At 36.1% G+C, this 15980-nt stretch overlaps 1 protein-coding gene across 2 annotated transcripts in view; it reads right to left on the reverse strand.

Annotated features, from left to right (window-relative positions):
* Window positions 1-15980, reverse strand: part of Akt3 (AKT serine/threonine kinase 3) — a 211775-nt gene that overhangs the window by 181673 nt on the left and 14122 nt on the right. The gene's annotated exons all lie outside the window — the stretch shown is intronic.

A 15980-nucleotide genomic window follows, 5' to 3' on the forward strand; every position in this document is an offset into this window, starting at 1 on the left:
GCTAAAAAATGATGACCTATGTTGAAACACTGTGCTGTAGGCCAGTAGTTAGGAACATTAAAGCATTAAAGTCTAAATTTGTATAGTGTCAAAACTAGGTTTAAATTATAATGTGATTCAACAGGTCATATGTCCACTTGTCAAAACTCAAACATTAAAAAGGTCTACAATAAAAAGTACCATCAGACCTTTGTCTGGTATTTGCTTAGTTCACAGCCTGTTTCTTTTCCTGAGGTTAAGTATTAGATTCTTCGTCCCCCCACCCCCACCCCAGCATCTCACAACAATGTATACAGAATTATATAATTTGTGTAAAAAAAAATCCTCTTTTTTGTTGTTGTTGTTTGTTTGCTTTTCAAGACAGGATTTCTCAGTATCTCACTTTGTAGACCAGGCTGGCCTCGAACTCACCAAGATCTGCCTGCCTCTGACTCCCAGAGTGCTAGAATTACAGGTGTGTGCCACCACACCAGGTTTAATTTTTTTTTTTTTAATTTCTATAGTGCCAATTTTTTAAGGCTTCCAGATGCTAGTAATAGTGAGATTCAGGTGATGGCAATTCAGATGCTTTTTAATGTGCCTGTATTTCACAAATCTTCACCCATTACTTTCATATGAAAAAGGACTATTTGCATATTCCCTATAAAGCAAGATTCCAAAAGGCTTTCTCAAAGGACCAGGAAAACTAAAATCCAGAAAGGATTGAGAGCTATATCTAACTATTTCTCTTTTAATGACTTTTAAGAGACAAGGGTAGTAAGTCAGACATGAAAAAGAAAGATGGAAGAAAGAAGAAAAGAAAGAAGGAAAGAAAGAAAGAAAGAAAGAAAGAAAGAAAGAAAGAAAGAAAGAAAGAAAGAAAGAAAGAAAGAAATATTAAAAAAAAGAAAAAGATCAAATCATAACTTGCTATGAAGAATTGTCTTATGTAATGGCACATACCCTTAAACCCAGAATTTAGAGGGCAGAAGCAGGCCAGTCTCTGTGAGTTCAAGGCCAGCCTAGTCCACATAGTGAGTTCCAGAACAACCACAGCTATATAGTGAGATCCTGTATCTAAACAAGCAAATAAATACATTATATACACATATAAGAGGAGAAAAAAAAAAAGCTAAAGGAGTAAGTCTGTCAGGACAGCTATAATAATATATCAAAAAGGAGAGGAGGACCTCCTCTATCAGTGGACTTGGGGAGGGGCATGCATGCAGAAAGGAGGGGAGGGTGGGACCGGGAGGGGAGGAGGGAGGGGCTTATGGGGGGATACAAAATGAATAAAGTGTAATAAATAAAAATAAATAAATAAATAAGTAGATAAATAAATAAATAAATATAGGAGGAAAAAACTTACCGTTTTTCACAGTGGACAAACACAAGGATCTCCTGGAAGGTAGTCCTATACAATGTCAGCTAGTAAAAACTAAAGTGAACATGAAAGTAACTGTAAAACATAATTCTGTTAATGTTCTAATAAGAATATATTTCCCAGCTTCCTAGAGAGTTTGTGGGGGTTTTGAGTTATCTTTCTCTGTAAGTATCTTAATTCTAAATTCTACATAACTTGGTTAATTCTCTATTTACAACAGTTTGGACAGTTTTTCCTCAGAATTCCTCAGACACTGCTGCTATACCATTTCCCAAGAAGCCTAAAACAATTCCAATTTCAGATTCTTTAGATGTGTGCATTCACATGTCTTATCAACAGCCACTGTGTGAGGCATTTAATGGACCCTTTCTACCTGAAAAGCTTATATCCTTCAAATAATTTCAGTAATTATCTCACTCTGCCGCTTCTGACTTCTCTGCAAAAGACTGCAGTTGTGATGTTGGGAACTTCTGTAACTATTTCCAATTCTCTCAGCTTCTCTTCCTCCTGTTGTCCCTCTCTTGCTTTTCCTCTCTTCATCTTAACTCAAGTTATTATCCAAATCACTGTCTTCCTTCGTCAGCCTCCCAAGTGCTGGGATCACAGGCGAGCATTATGTGACACTGACTTTTAGACTGTTTCTATATTGTTTGGGTTTTGTTGATGTGGCTTGGTTATTTCTTTTAAGGCACAGTCTCAAGTACTCCAGATTAGCCTCAATCTCATTGTGCAGTCGGGGATGACCTTGAACTTCTCAATCTCTATCCCAAGTGCCTACATTATAAATATACACTATCCTACTCAGTTAGTTTGATCAAACCAAGATTTTGCTGCATGGTAGGCAAGCACTATATCAGCTGAGTCATATCTCCAATCCCCACTTATTTCCTTTTTTTTTTTTTTAACCTTTTAGGAATTCTTGTTTTATTTTTGAACCTCTCCAAAAAAATTTTCCATTCTTCTAAAGTATATTTAAGAAGTTATAAGAATAATAATTAAATATAATACAGTTACAATTTCTGATATAAGTAGATCTCCTAGTAATTGCCATCATAATATTAACTAGAGAAAAGGAATAGTGGCCCAAGAAACTCAAGCCAGCCATTTTTTTTATCTTTATTTCATTTTATTTTTTATGTTATTTATTTTTTTATAATTTTTTATTTTTTATATTAATTACAGTTTATTTACTTTGTGTCCCAGCTGTAGCCCCTTCCCTCATTCCCTTCCAATCCCACCCTCCCTCCCTCATCTACTCCTTGCCCCTCTCTAAGTCCATTTATAGGGGAGGTCCTCCTCTGACCCTAGCTTATCAGGTCTCACCAGGGCTGGTTGCAATGTCCTCCTCTGTCAAGCCAGCCATTTTAAATTCACATAATATTTACTGAATACACAGCTAGCTCTTCATGATGATTCACATCTGTAATCCAAGCACATTAGAGGCGAATGCAGGAGGATCATGAGTTTCAGACTAGCCTGAGCTATATGCTAAGTTCTATGGTCGCTCAGGCTACATAGGACCCTGCCTCAATAAACAAAGCAAAACCCCCACATGTGTATGTATACATATCAAGATGTCTGCTGAACGAAGGTATGTTACAGAGGATGATAGTGACAGCCAATACTTATGAAGAAATTACTATGAGCAAAATATTGTGCACTGCTACTTAAAATTGTCCTGGATCATCTCTCTGGCAAACGATAAAACCAAAATAACAATACATATTGTCTGACTTGAACACTACAAGCTTTTAAGCACTGACGATTGCCACATATACACCATAACCTCTTCCTAGGCGTACCATTCTGCATTCTTTATAGTCAGTATGGTCATTTGAGTTCTAGCTGACAAAATGTGAGAAACAAGGAGCGCCACTGTTAGGCTGGCCCACTAAAATATCTCCTCTGGATGTTCTTCTATGCCCTTTCCTTTTCAGGCCTGGCGCAAATGAGCAATGCATTGACAGGAACCATTTGCAGAAGACGGTGTAGAACTACAGAGAACCAGTGTATCACTGAGGAATACTACACCTGTTTCTCACTTTGCTGAGCAAGATATAAATTCAAGTTATATACCACCTTGTCTGTGTCTGTGCGTGTATAACTATATAAACAACTGTCAAAACAGCTAACATCATTAATCTGCTGCCTCTAAAACCATAAAATCTCAGCATAGATTATTCAAGTATATTAATAACCATAATATATGGCAACATTAAAATAGTTTAACACTATTAAGATTATTATTAATATTAAGAGAAAAACAACTAAGCTGGAAAGATGGAAGCTGAAAAAAACCATGCTTGGTATTTAATTACCAAAACTGGGTAGGGTTGAGTGAGGAAAATGAAGATCAATAGTAACTATTTTGAAACATAAGCACCTAGAGAAATATAAAACAGCAGACCCAAGACAGACCAGCTACCACATACAACTGTTTGAAAGAAAGCATTAATCTATTTTGAGTCAGGCTAAGAGACAACAGGTTCATATCTCTCATTTACTAATCTGTTTCAATTTAATAATTCAATCAAAAGATCCTCATTCCACCAATTAAAAAAAAATTGAGCACAAGGGATTAGACACTAGACAGCAGTAAAAGACAGGTTGGATAAGGATATCAGTCAATTATAATAATTACTAGAATAATAAAATTTATAATTAAATATAACCATTATGCTCTAACTAAATTTGCTACTACCATACTCTCTCCAACTCTCATTTCCATCAGATTCCACTCCAGGTGTTTCACAGACAAAAAAGTGCCAATAAAGTCTGAAAAAACCTAAAAAATCATTTCACTTTTTGAAATTCTACAACATCATCTTAAATGTCTACACTTTAAAAACTTTTTATCTTCTTTACCCAAAGTATTTCTCATATAATAATCTATTTTTTAAAAATCTTTATTAATAATATGCTCTTTAGGAAATAGTACACAGGCAGTAAGTATGTAGACAGTCATGTCTCATTTCTCTTGCGAATTCATAGGACAATGTATGCAAAAACATATAGGGCTGTGTTACATATCCTGATTGTATTCTAAAAGGTACTTTGAAATACCAAGCATCACCTTACTCTAGGTTTATTAAAACAATTCATATAAACTTCACAAAATCTCAACCATCACCTTGTACAAGTGAACTTATAAAACTCTGCTAATTATAGCAGACTGCATTGTTTCCGAACTCAAGTAGGTCCTAAAAATGTAATATATCTGAAGACACCCAACTCATATCTTTAAAAAACAAACTATTCCAAGCAAAGCATTACAAAATGGCTTTGCAAAAACATGCACAAAATAGGTTTCTAAGTCGTTGTTCAACATGGGTATTACACAATAAACATGGAATGTGTAGTACTGGATTTATATGTAATGACAACTACTAAAGAAAAGTGGTTGAAAAATCCTTCTTCCTGCCCTTCTCAACAACTGGGATAAAGCTGTTCAGAGGAATTTATTCCGGTCACCTTCCCTCAACAGAGACGAGAGGAAGAAAAACATGCTGCCATGGGGCAGAATACAGAACAAACTGTGCCCTCCAAGCTTCATTCAGTAGCTGTGGGCTGAATCAACATGTTTATCTTCTAGTCCACAGCTGAGCTCATTCTAAAGTGTAATGTACTTGAAAGAAAACATTTTTAAAATGGAACTAATAAAAATGATTTTGCTAGCAAATTTAGTCAAGTTCCTTGTATATAAAGGCCAAATATAAATGAAATACATCTTCCATTGTGTCAAATTGTTGACTTTTTTAATTTTTTTTATTAATTACAATTTATTCACTTTGTATCCTCCCCTCCCAACCCCACCTTCCATCCCCCTTCTCCACCCATGTCCCTACCCTACCCCTGTCCACTGATAGGGGAGGTCTTCCTCCCCTTCCATCTGACCCTAGCCTACCAGGTCTAATCAGGACTGGCTACATTGTCTTCCTCTGTGGCCTGGTAAGGCTGTTCCCCTCTCAGGGGGAGAAGATCAAAGAGTAGGCCAATCAGTTCATGTCAGAGACAGTCCCTGTTCCCATTACTATGGAACCCACTTGGACACTCAACTGTCATGGGCTACGTGCAGGGGTTCTAGGTTATCTCCACGAATGGTCCTTGGTTGGAGTATCAGTCTCAGAAAAGACCCCTGTGCCCAGATTTTTTGGGTTTTGTTGCTCTCCTTGTGGAGCTCCTGTCCTCCTCTCCAAATGCCCCTCAACTGAGGAATGGATATAGAAACTGTGGTACATCTACACAATGGAATATTACTCAGCAATAAAAAAAACAAGGAAATCATAAAATTTGCAGATAAATGGTGAGAAAAGATCATGCTGAGTGAGGTATCCAGAAGCAGAAAGACACACAGGGTATATGTTCATTCATAAGTGGATATTAGACATATAATATAGGATAAACACACTAAAATCTATACACTTCAAGAAACTAATCAAGAAGAAGGACCCTGGCTAAGATGATCAATCCTCATTCAGAAAGGCAAAGAGGATGGACATCAGAAGAGGGAAAAAACAGGGAATAGGACAGGGGCCTGCCACAGAGGGCCTCTGAAAGACTCTATCCTGCAGACTATCAAAACTTATGGCCAACCTTCGGGGAGAGTGCAGGGAATCTTATGAAAGAAGTGGGAAATATATTTTTTTTTTAAATAAAGAAGATTTAAGGAAACTCGAACTCTAGAAATCTGATCTAAGAGTCAAGGGCAGTATGGCTTCTTAGCTCTGCCAAAAGTTTTTGAAAGTTACTTCCTGTAATAGAGAATTCACTGTTCTTGGACAAACAATAATAAAAGTCATTTCTACACCTTGATCAGTCTTTCCTTTCCTTTTAAATTCACTGTTTGGCCAAGGCAAAGGCTATCGTTATAATCTTAAAGAAAAATTTAAACTTCTGTCATTATATTTCTATTCATTTACTTCTGGGAATTGTTTATTTATTAAAATGACCTGAATGATAACTATATGATAGATACAAAAAAATAAAAGTGAGCAAAGAGCTTTTTGCCCAGCTGAGATTATGGAATTATCCAAATGCATAACCTAGGCCACAAAAAGATGAAACTACGAAAGCAAGTAACATGAGTTAACCTTGTAACATGATTTAATGCTTTAACTAAAGCACTCCTTTGGTAATGACAACTAGTCTGATCTTTGCAATTATTAATTATAAATTGGGGAGGGTCTTGGAAGACAAGGTCTCGTGTAGCCAAGGTTAATTTCCAACTTGACCTGCTCTGTAGCAAGATAATCTTCAACTTCTTATCCTCTTCTTTCCATGTTCTGGGTACTAGATTTAAGGGCATGTGCAACCACACCAGGTCTAGGCAATGCTGGAGACTGGACCCAGATCACTGTGCATGCTAGGCAACCACTCTACCAATGGACCTAGATCCTTAGCCTATTAATCAGAGCTGTAAACACGCATACAAACTATAGTGTTTGTTACACTATCATTAAATATTTTGCAAAACTCAATAAAATGTTAATCTGAATTTATTGTATATAAATTATAACTTGGTAAGTTTAAAATTCCATAATATATAATTACATTTATCAAATGACAACAGCTTTTTAGCATAGGCATTAACCAAAGATCTTCAAAGAATACGAAAATCAGTGTTTAAGAGGTTAACTTTCAACCTCAAGAATAGAAATATAGGACTCAAAAGCATACCTCATTCTACTCAATTTGGCCATGCAGGTATCCAGGAATAATGGCTGAGCAACTTGCCTAAAGTCTAGACCTCTAATGATGTAAGGAAGTGATCACTCAGATTATAAACTAAGTTTACAGCAGTTACTTAATAATAAAAAATAATGCATTTATCTAAAGAATGGACAAGAAATATACAGGAAATGTAGATTGATCAAATTAAACACACAAAGAAAATCACTGCCACATTTGGACTTTTATGTAAGAGCTTTCACTTACCTGACATATGGACCTGTTTAGTCAAACAGTTTGAATGTAAGCCCAAACCCTTACTTCACTAAGCCTTTCTGCTACCATACAATCGACACAATGCAGTATTTTTATCTAAACTTTTATACATCATTATATATACATAGACAGAAGAGTCCTTTTCTATGTTAAATAACTGTGTAGTCTAAGGAATCCGAAGACATCACATAAAAATATAATGCTAACCTACATGCCTGCAAAATTACAGGACTTTTTTTTTTTTTTGTAAGACTAAAGAATGAGAAGAAAATGCAGAAATAAGCAAATCCCTAACATACGTGTTGAGCATTACTTCTGTCACATTAAACAGCACATCAGGTTTACTTTAGCAGTGCCAGGGGAAAGATTTACTCTCAGGATACCACTACACCTCTTTCTATCATTTCAGGAATAAAAAGGTCAAATAATGGGGGAAGAGAAGAGTTAATATGAACAAGGATAAAATTCACATGGCTCTAAAACTGAACATAACAGCTTCAAGCAGACATCAGAGATCCATTTTTATCTCTATAAGAAAAAAATAACGACCACCCCCTTTTATTTCCACTGAGAACTAGATTTTACAACTCAGAGCATTTTCTAACAGTAAAGTCAAATGGTCAAGTAACTTCCAATTATTCCAATCCTCCAAACACACTAGCTGCCCTGTTAAAAGCAAATGTAACACAGGTCTCAGCAGTCACCAAATAATCCAGGTCACGCCACCCCCCAAAAAAAATCACCAGAACAAACTTTCTGAAATTATCTTGGTATAAAATGTTTACTTTGCAAATCAGGAATGACTCCAAAACTAGGGAAATAGCAAACACGAGGATGCACACCTGGCTCACAGTATGAGAGGTGAGATAGGTAAGTTATTTCAAAGCACAAAACTACCACTCCAAAAAAATCATGTATCAACTCATATGCAACAAGCCCTAAGATCTAGAAAAATAGTATCCCCTATTAACACATGCAGAAAAGGGGAAGTGAAAACAAAAACTTAAAATATAAACCCTATTAGGTCCAGTAGCTACCTAATTTGAGTAATTTAACTACTTTAATTTCACTTTATCATCACAGCTACTCTAATCACATATATTCTATTAAAAAACAGTACATTTAAATTATTTAACCAAAGTGACTTAACAGAAAAATGGCAACAGACTCCATGAACCTAATTATGACAAATGAAAGACCTTTCCCCCAAAGGAAAATATTCAAAGTTATTAGGGCTCTCAAAGAATTCAAAAAGGTTCACTTCATTGTTGATCTGTCAAAGTTTGGTCTGAGGAGCTAGCTAAAATTAATCACAGTATTTAAAAAGAAGAATCAAGTTTTAAACAAGTATTTTACAAACAGAAGTAAGAATACATCCTTGGGGTGATAATGATGCTAATTTCTTTGCAAGTATTTTTTTTTTCTTTTTCACTGTCAATACCATCCAAAAAAGCATTAACTATCTATCCACTCCTCAAAATGTTTGCAAATAAGCAATATGAAGGGTATAATGTATAAGAGAACTAGAGAAAACAAGACCTACATTTCAATCATTCTGATTTCCCCATTACTACAAAGTCCACTGATGGTTACAACTGAAAGAAAGCACACTACTCCAGAAATAAGCAGACGGTGGCACGGTGATGCCTAGAAATATAGTACTCAGAAGGCTGAAACAGACTTGGCAGGAATTTGAGGTTTGCCTGAACTACATGTTAATTACCAGTTCAGCCAAGGCTAAGCAAGACCATGTCCAAAAAAAAAAAGGAGGAGGGGCATAGAGGGGAGGACAGAAAAGAGTAGGACCATAAGCCTAAACAGTACACAGAATACCATTAATTAAAGCAAAATCAAAGTTCAGTTGCACAACTGACCACTCTGTAGGCAACACTCCTAAGATCCCAGCTTCGCTATATTAATTATCTGCTATCTGCATCAAGGTTTCCTTTGGCTTCCAACATTTTTGTGGATGTTGTTCATGTGTTACCATCTTTCATCTAGCTTTTTTTTTTTTTGCTTTTCAAGTCAAGGAATCTCTGTGTAGTCCTGGGAGTCCTGGATTCATATTGTAGACTAGGCTGCCCTCAAACTCACAGAAATCTGCCTGCCTCTGCCACTCAGAGTGCTGGGATTACAGGTGTGAGCCACCATGCCCAGCTCTTTCATCCAGTTTTGTTGACTTCAATATATTTACACTTTTATGTTCTCTTAATACCATTTAAGTGAAGAGAGAAATGTATCGTTTCTGATAATCCTGGAAAGATTTTTTCAGCTCTCTTTTAAATGTAGTTATTATTATTGCATGTATGATACGTGAGTATCATATCATACTCACATAGGTATATGAGTATATTATGTAGAAGTCAGAAACAACTGTAGACTTTATGCTCTCCAACCACCTGTATGTTGGTTGCAGGGATTCAACTCAGGCAATCAGGCTAACATAAATGCTTTATCTGCTGAGCCATCTATGGCAGTCTCCTTGTTATTATTTTTTAACCCTTCTGACTATGTCTATTTTTCCTACCACACTTAACTGTGAATGAGTTCCTCTGCCACCTCTTATTTGGTTTGACCTTTCATTTTTATATTTGTGGTTTCCCCCAAATGTACAGTGGTCTTGGACTGTTGGATTTATATCTAAGCAAAAGACCCTGAAAAAATGGTTGAAATATCTACGTAAAGAAAGGTCTTGGCAACTAGAGTTCCAGTGGTGAGCTACCAGTATATGAAGATGTTGGTATATCTTCAGCTTTACACAGGAGGTGGGCAGGATGGGTATAATCAGAGTTCTGGGAGTAGACGACAGCCTAAAGTTTCTCAGTTCAGATGTATATTTAGTCTTGGTCTCCCTTCTTTCACCTCATCAACTGTCTACTACCCTGTTTTCAACCCAGGCATCTTCTCTATAACTGTGCAAAAAATAAGCCATGGACTCCTAAGTCAATGCATTGAGTTTAAACTAATTATTCATCTACAAAAATACATGAGACTAGCTAGAAGACCCCACCTGTTCCTCAATCAAACTCCTTTTTCAACCCTATTCTGATTCCTACTCTCCTTTGTATCTGAAGTCTCCAAATGCTGAAGTTCTTGGCAACTTCAGAAAAACACAATATTGTACTTCATATGGCTATCACTATTATGCCTTACAAGCTGTAGTGATTGTTCACTGGAGTCCATTACTGCCTTCCACCAGCACTATTTTTAAAAGTATAGCAATTTCTGTCTTCTGTGGCAATCTCTTGTCTCATTATTTTTCTTCCATTTTGGTAGGGATTGGGGAAAGAAAAGGAGATGTTTGTTGTTATTATATGCCTCATTTTTATTCAGACCTGCTAGAATGTGCCTCTGAGATCAGGATACAAACTGACTATAGGACTCATTACAAGAGTGAAAATTTCTCAACATTTACAGCATCACAATCTTGCATCAGATTCTTTCTACACAAAGTACCTAGAAGACCCAAACCGAAACAAAAAGGATAGTGGCTGCTGCATACTGAAAGAGTTAAGAGTCTGATGTTTAATGAACATAAACTTTCAGTTTTCCAAGACAAAAAAAAGTTCTATAGATTCATAGCAGAGAACAGTTGTGCAACAACAGAACTAACAAATGGCAGTGAACACTTTAAAATGGTAAATTATGTGTGTATAAACATATGTTAATAAAAAGATTCACCTATTCAAAGACTCTTTCAAAGATCACCCCTGCAGTTACCTTCTTATTTACCCACAACATTCTAACACATATCATGGTTTACTTCCATCATAACACTTATCACTACATGAAATGTTCCTGTTAATTACTTGTTTATTATCTCTACCCTCCCATTAGAGAGGAGGCACCTGGGACACATTCCAACAGTAACTGTACGAACTGTAATAAGAATATGACAGGAAAGATCTCAATAAACATTTAGCAATTAATAAGTGAATTACAGGACCAGGTACTAGGAAGCTTAGGCAAAAGGAGCGCCTGAGAAACAAAGAGACTGTACAAGGGAAAGAGGAAGGCAAATGCTGATGGATTGGTTTCTAGGTTTTAAAGCAGATATACTGAATGAGAATGTTAGTATTCCTAGTCATTGATTTATAAAAACAGAAAGCTTTCCATCTACGAACCAAGTAACAGCTCCTTCTATTTACATAGCTAATGGAGCTACAGGAAGGGAAGAAGATGGTCTTTAAAAATATGTGGAGAAAGGAAGAGAAGAAGGGAGGATGGAAAGGACAGAGATGGGTCTTTTATGTTATTTTAAGAGAGGAAAGGCTTAACTACTTAAGACATCAACAAGGCTTGTTTGAGGATCTTAGAGAACTGTAATATCATACCTTCAGTTTCATCTACAACTTTGTTTTTTCACAAGTGTTCTAAATGTCTTCTTCTTCATAAAAAATTCTTTCTTTTTTCTTTTATTTTAGAGTGGGCTAGGGTGGGAAAGACTTGGGGTGCACAGCCCAGGCTGGACTCCCACACACAAGATCCTTCTTGATTTTAATTAAATCAGGTATATGGAGAAGCTGGGAATTTAGTTTTTCTCTTTGCTTTCATGTTGAGTATAACTCTTTCTACTATCTCAAAATTCTTCAAACTTTTGTCCCATTCAGAAATCTCAAGACAGCCTTGTAATTCTATTTGGCAAAACAAAAACCAGTCTACTGCTAAAATTTATACTAATTCTCTATTACTCTGTAACAATTACTCCAAGAGCTGGCATTAAATACTATAAACTTTTATAATTTATAGCTTCATCCAGTGGATAAGAGACGCTCACTTACATAGTTCAAAAGCTAAATTTCTTAATTAGTTGACCTGTACTATAATCTTAGGTTCTACCTAGGTTCCACTTACTTCCAAGATTCTTGTTCACATGGCTGAAAGTTCACCTTGGCTTTTGACTTACTGTTCTAGCTTTACTTATGTTGCTGTGGTAAAACAACATGACAAAAGGCAACTTAAAGGAGAAGGTTTATTTAAGCTTACAACTCAAAGTTACAATCCATTTTATGTAGAAGTCACAACACAGAAACCCAAAAGTCACATACACACATCAACCTTTCCCTGGGGGTTTTTTCAAAGGTGACTCCAGGTTGTGTCAATTTGACAACTAAAAAGCCATCACATTTATCGTCATTTAAGGGTATCCCACCTTTACATAATTCAAGATGGTATTTTTCCAAGTTGTATACCAAACTGAGTGGGCCTTTGCCCACAAAAGAACAGTAAATTTCTGAGAATGCTGTTGTTTCTTTAGTTCCAAGGACCATGTAAACCAGCACCAGCCATCTCTCATTTGTAGGTCTTGAAAGCACATTTGTCATTGAAACAATGAAGCAACAAGCAGAACATAAAGAGAACAAGCTAAGAGGCGAAGCATATAGAACAGGCTTGACTATGTGAGGATTCTGTCTTAGTAAGTAAAGTAACCAATAACTACCATTTTTATTCTATATTCTAAGTGTGAGGAGAAAGGCTTTTTGCTTTTCTTACTGTTAGCTGAGTTTTCTGTCATTGTCAACAGAAGTCAACTTTTTAAATTTCTAATCATTTAAAACTATCCTATATAATTTCTATAATTTAAAAATGGTTCTAGGAGTTGGAGAAAGATCTCAGGCAGTAAAGTACCTGGTGAGCAAACATAAGAACCTAAGTTTGTGTCCCCAGAACCCCTGTAAAAAGATGGGCATGGTGGTACATTCTATGACCCTATTTCTAAAAGGAGAGGGGTGCAACAGTCCTTGAAGTTCACTGGTCAGACAGCCTAGCCAAATCAGTAAGCTTCAGGGTGAGTGAAAGAACCTACTTTAAAACATAAAGGTGAAAAGCAATCTAGGAAAAATACCTGATTTAGTGAGAACTTTAGAATTTTGGTTTCTATAAAAACACAGAAATACATGTGTTTTCACTTTAATCCTAAGTGTAAGGATATGGGCCTGCTTTGCAGCAGCAGGCATGGGGCCTGATTTTGCCAGGTGCAGATAAAGTTTCTGTGACTGTGTGACTTTTGAAATTCTAGGGACTTTTCAGGGAGAATAAAAATGCTGGGCTCCTGAGTGGGTGGATTGTTGGTTGGTTGAAAAAAAAAGAACTGATAGACTAAGATCAGAAAGGAGAACCCCCCCCATCAGTGGACTTGGGGAGGGGCATGCATGCAGAAAGGGGGTGGGATCGGCAGGGGAGGAGGGAGGGGTTTATGGGGGGATACAAAATGAATAAAGTGTAATTAATAAAAAATTAAAAAAAGTTAAAAAAAACAAAACCAGAAACCTTTACACAACACTGTGCTAGAACTGTAAACTGCTAATATCTGATAGTGTTTTCACCCTTTCCCAGAAATTCCAATTCTAACCTCCTGCCCTGAAATCTGTAAACTGGATGAAGCTGCCATTCACTCCAGCTTCACTTTTAATTGGAAACAACTAAGAATGTGCTGTGCCACAGCAACTTCATAATGCATGAACTCCGGAATGCGTATGAAAACTCATCATTCGATGGTTTTCTCAATTAGGTTCTCTCACGTACATTTTCCAAATAAGTGTATGAAAATTATAAAAAAAAATCCACATTACAAATACATTCATTAAATCTCTGAATTTCACAGCCAATAGGAAATAACTTTAAACATGGTAGTGGTGCACACATGTAACCCAAGGAAGTAGAGGCAGGAGGATGATGGAAGTTCAAAGCCAGCCTCACTATTAATGCAAGTCCAAAGTCAGTCCTGACTACACGAGGCCTGTCTCAAAAAATAAGAAGAAAAAAAAGATAATTCACTGTTTCATAACTTCACGAGTCATAGCATACTTCTCTAACCTACCATGCTATTCATATAGTCTCCACCACATCTATTTACTCTGTATGGAAAAAGCCTGCTGATAGGTAGCAAACAGGAAATCAATTTGTCATTTTCTTTATCCTTAACCACTTTATAATGTATTTCTAAAGTGATTTCATAAATAAAACATGAACCAAAAAAACCCCACAAATACAAAGTAAAGAAACAAGGCTCTCGACTTCTGCACCCAAAAAAATTTTATTTTGCTTTCTACAACAAATTATGAAATTTTACTAGATCATAACACCGTGAATCACAACAAAACCTACTCAGTTCTTATATTGCTACATTTTATTTTGCACAACAGGATTTAGCTCCTATGAGACAATTTACAGACAAAACCTTTACATTACCAAATAGACTTTAACCAAACCATTTCATAGAATGCAAGACAAGTATTCCATTGACAGAGCTGATGGATATTACAAATACAAGATAAATAACAAAAATGGTTATTTGAAGGCACAACTAGTTGTAACACAGAGCAACAACTATTGAAGGTTGAAGGTTCAATCTGTTGAGATACTAAAACAACACACAGGAATAACAAATTCACATAGGCATCATTTTCAATCAAGATTGTTTCAATAAGTTATCGCTTAAATTTGTATTATTTTCCCAAAAGTCAAATTATAAATTAATTGACTACCAAGACATTAGATCCTGATTTGTGACAAAAGAACTGACTTTCTACGTTCATTAATTACTTAGTGCTACAGTTAGGGTGCAATAAGGATCACCCAAGCATCTTGCGTGATGTTAGGTTTGGTGCCAGTTTGAGGATGTAGTAAAAGCTTGAAGCCCTTATGATCACTGGAGACATGCTGTTGGTGCACAGCTCTCCTAAGAGCCTTCTAGCTCTTACAGGACAGTGATTACAACGCGCAAGCGCTGTCCCTCCTCCTCTACCTGTCTCCAAATACGATGGCATGCACTTCCACAGTTATCACCTGCCACCTGACAAGAGCACTTTCAACAAAGCTGAGTACATGTAGGTGCCATATCCCTGAGCCTCCAAAATAGTAATTAAGCTAAATAAATATCTTCTTCTTACAAAGTACCTTACTGAAAGTATTTCATCATAGTATTTAAAACTAGGCTAAAATATATTAAACAAGTAAAACTGTAGAAATCACCTTACTATAGCTTATTTTATCATGTAAATCTTGCAAACTTGTTGAATTCCCTGTTTTATTAATGCACTACATTCCTACAAAGCAAACATTACCAGTAGCTTTAATAAACTCACCAACTAAAAGCTCTACATCTAACTTAAAAGTTTTGGAGGTCACCTAAAACATATCAATAGGCCAGATTTTGAAAAACACAACAGCATTTGCTATGCATACAGGTGGTTTCTATGCTAATACAAAGCCAGGCTGTAAAGTGTTTCCACTACAAAGGAAAATGCAGATATTAGCTTGGCCCATGCTTGATAATAACTGTCAATTCTACACGAGTAATGCTATGTTTGTGTGTCATCTGAATCACCATCTTCAACTACTACAGAAAAATACACAAGAAAATGATTTTATTATTGATAAACCTAACAAACAAGATGAAGAAAGCATTTAGTCTACCTGAATATCAGTATGTAGCTCCTTTTACTCATTGTGTAGGAAGGTATTTACTGAAAAATCAACTTACTTTAATTAAAAGTACAAATAAAATCAGGTAGTATCCAGAAAGGAGCTAAATTATCAAGAACTGATTCAAACAGATAGGCTTGAGAAATAAGGCTAATATTCAAATTAAGAACTGTATTATGGCTGTATTATGGTTTTAAGTGCTGGAAATGTGCGCTACCACTGAACAGCCACAGAGCAACTCTCAACA

This window comes from Psammomys obesus, unplaced genomic scaffold, assembly GCF_907164565.1.
Source record: "Psammomys obesus unplaced genomic scaffold, mPsaObe1.curated_primary_1811, whole genome shotgun sequence".
NCBI lineage: Eukaryota > Metazoa > Chordata > Mammalia > Rodentia > Muridae > Psammomys > Psammomys obesus.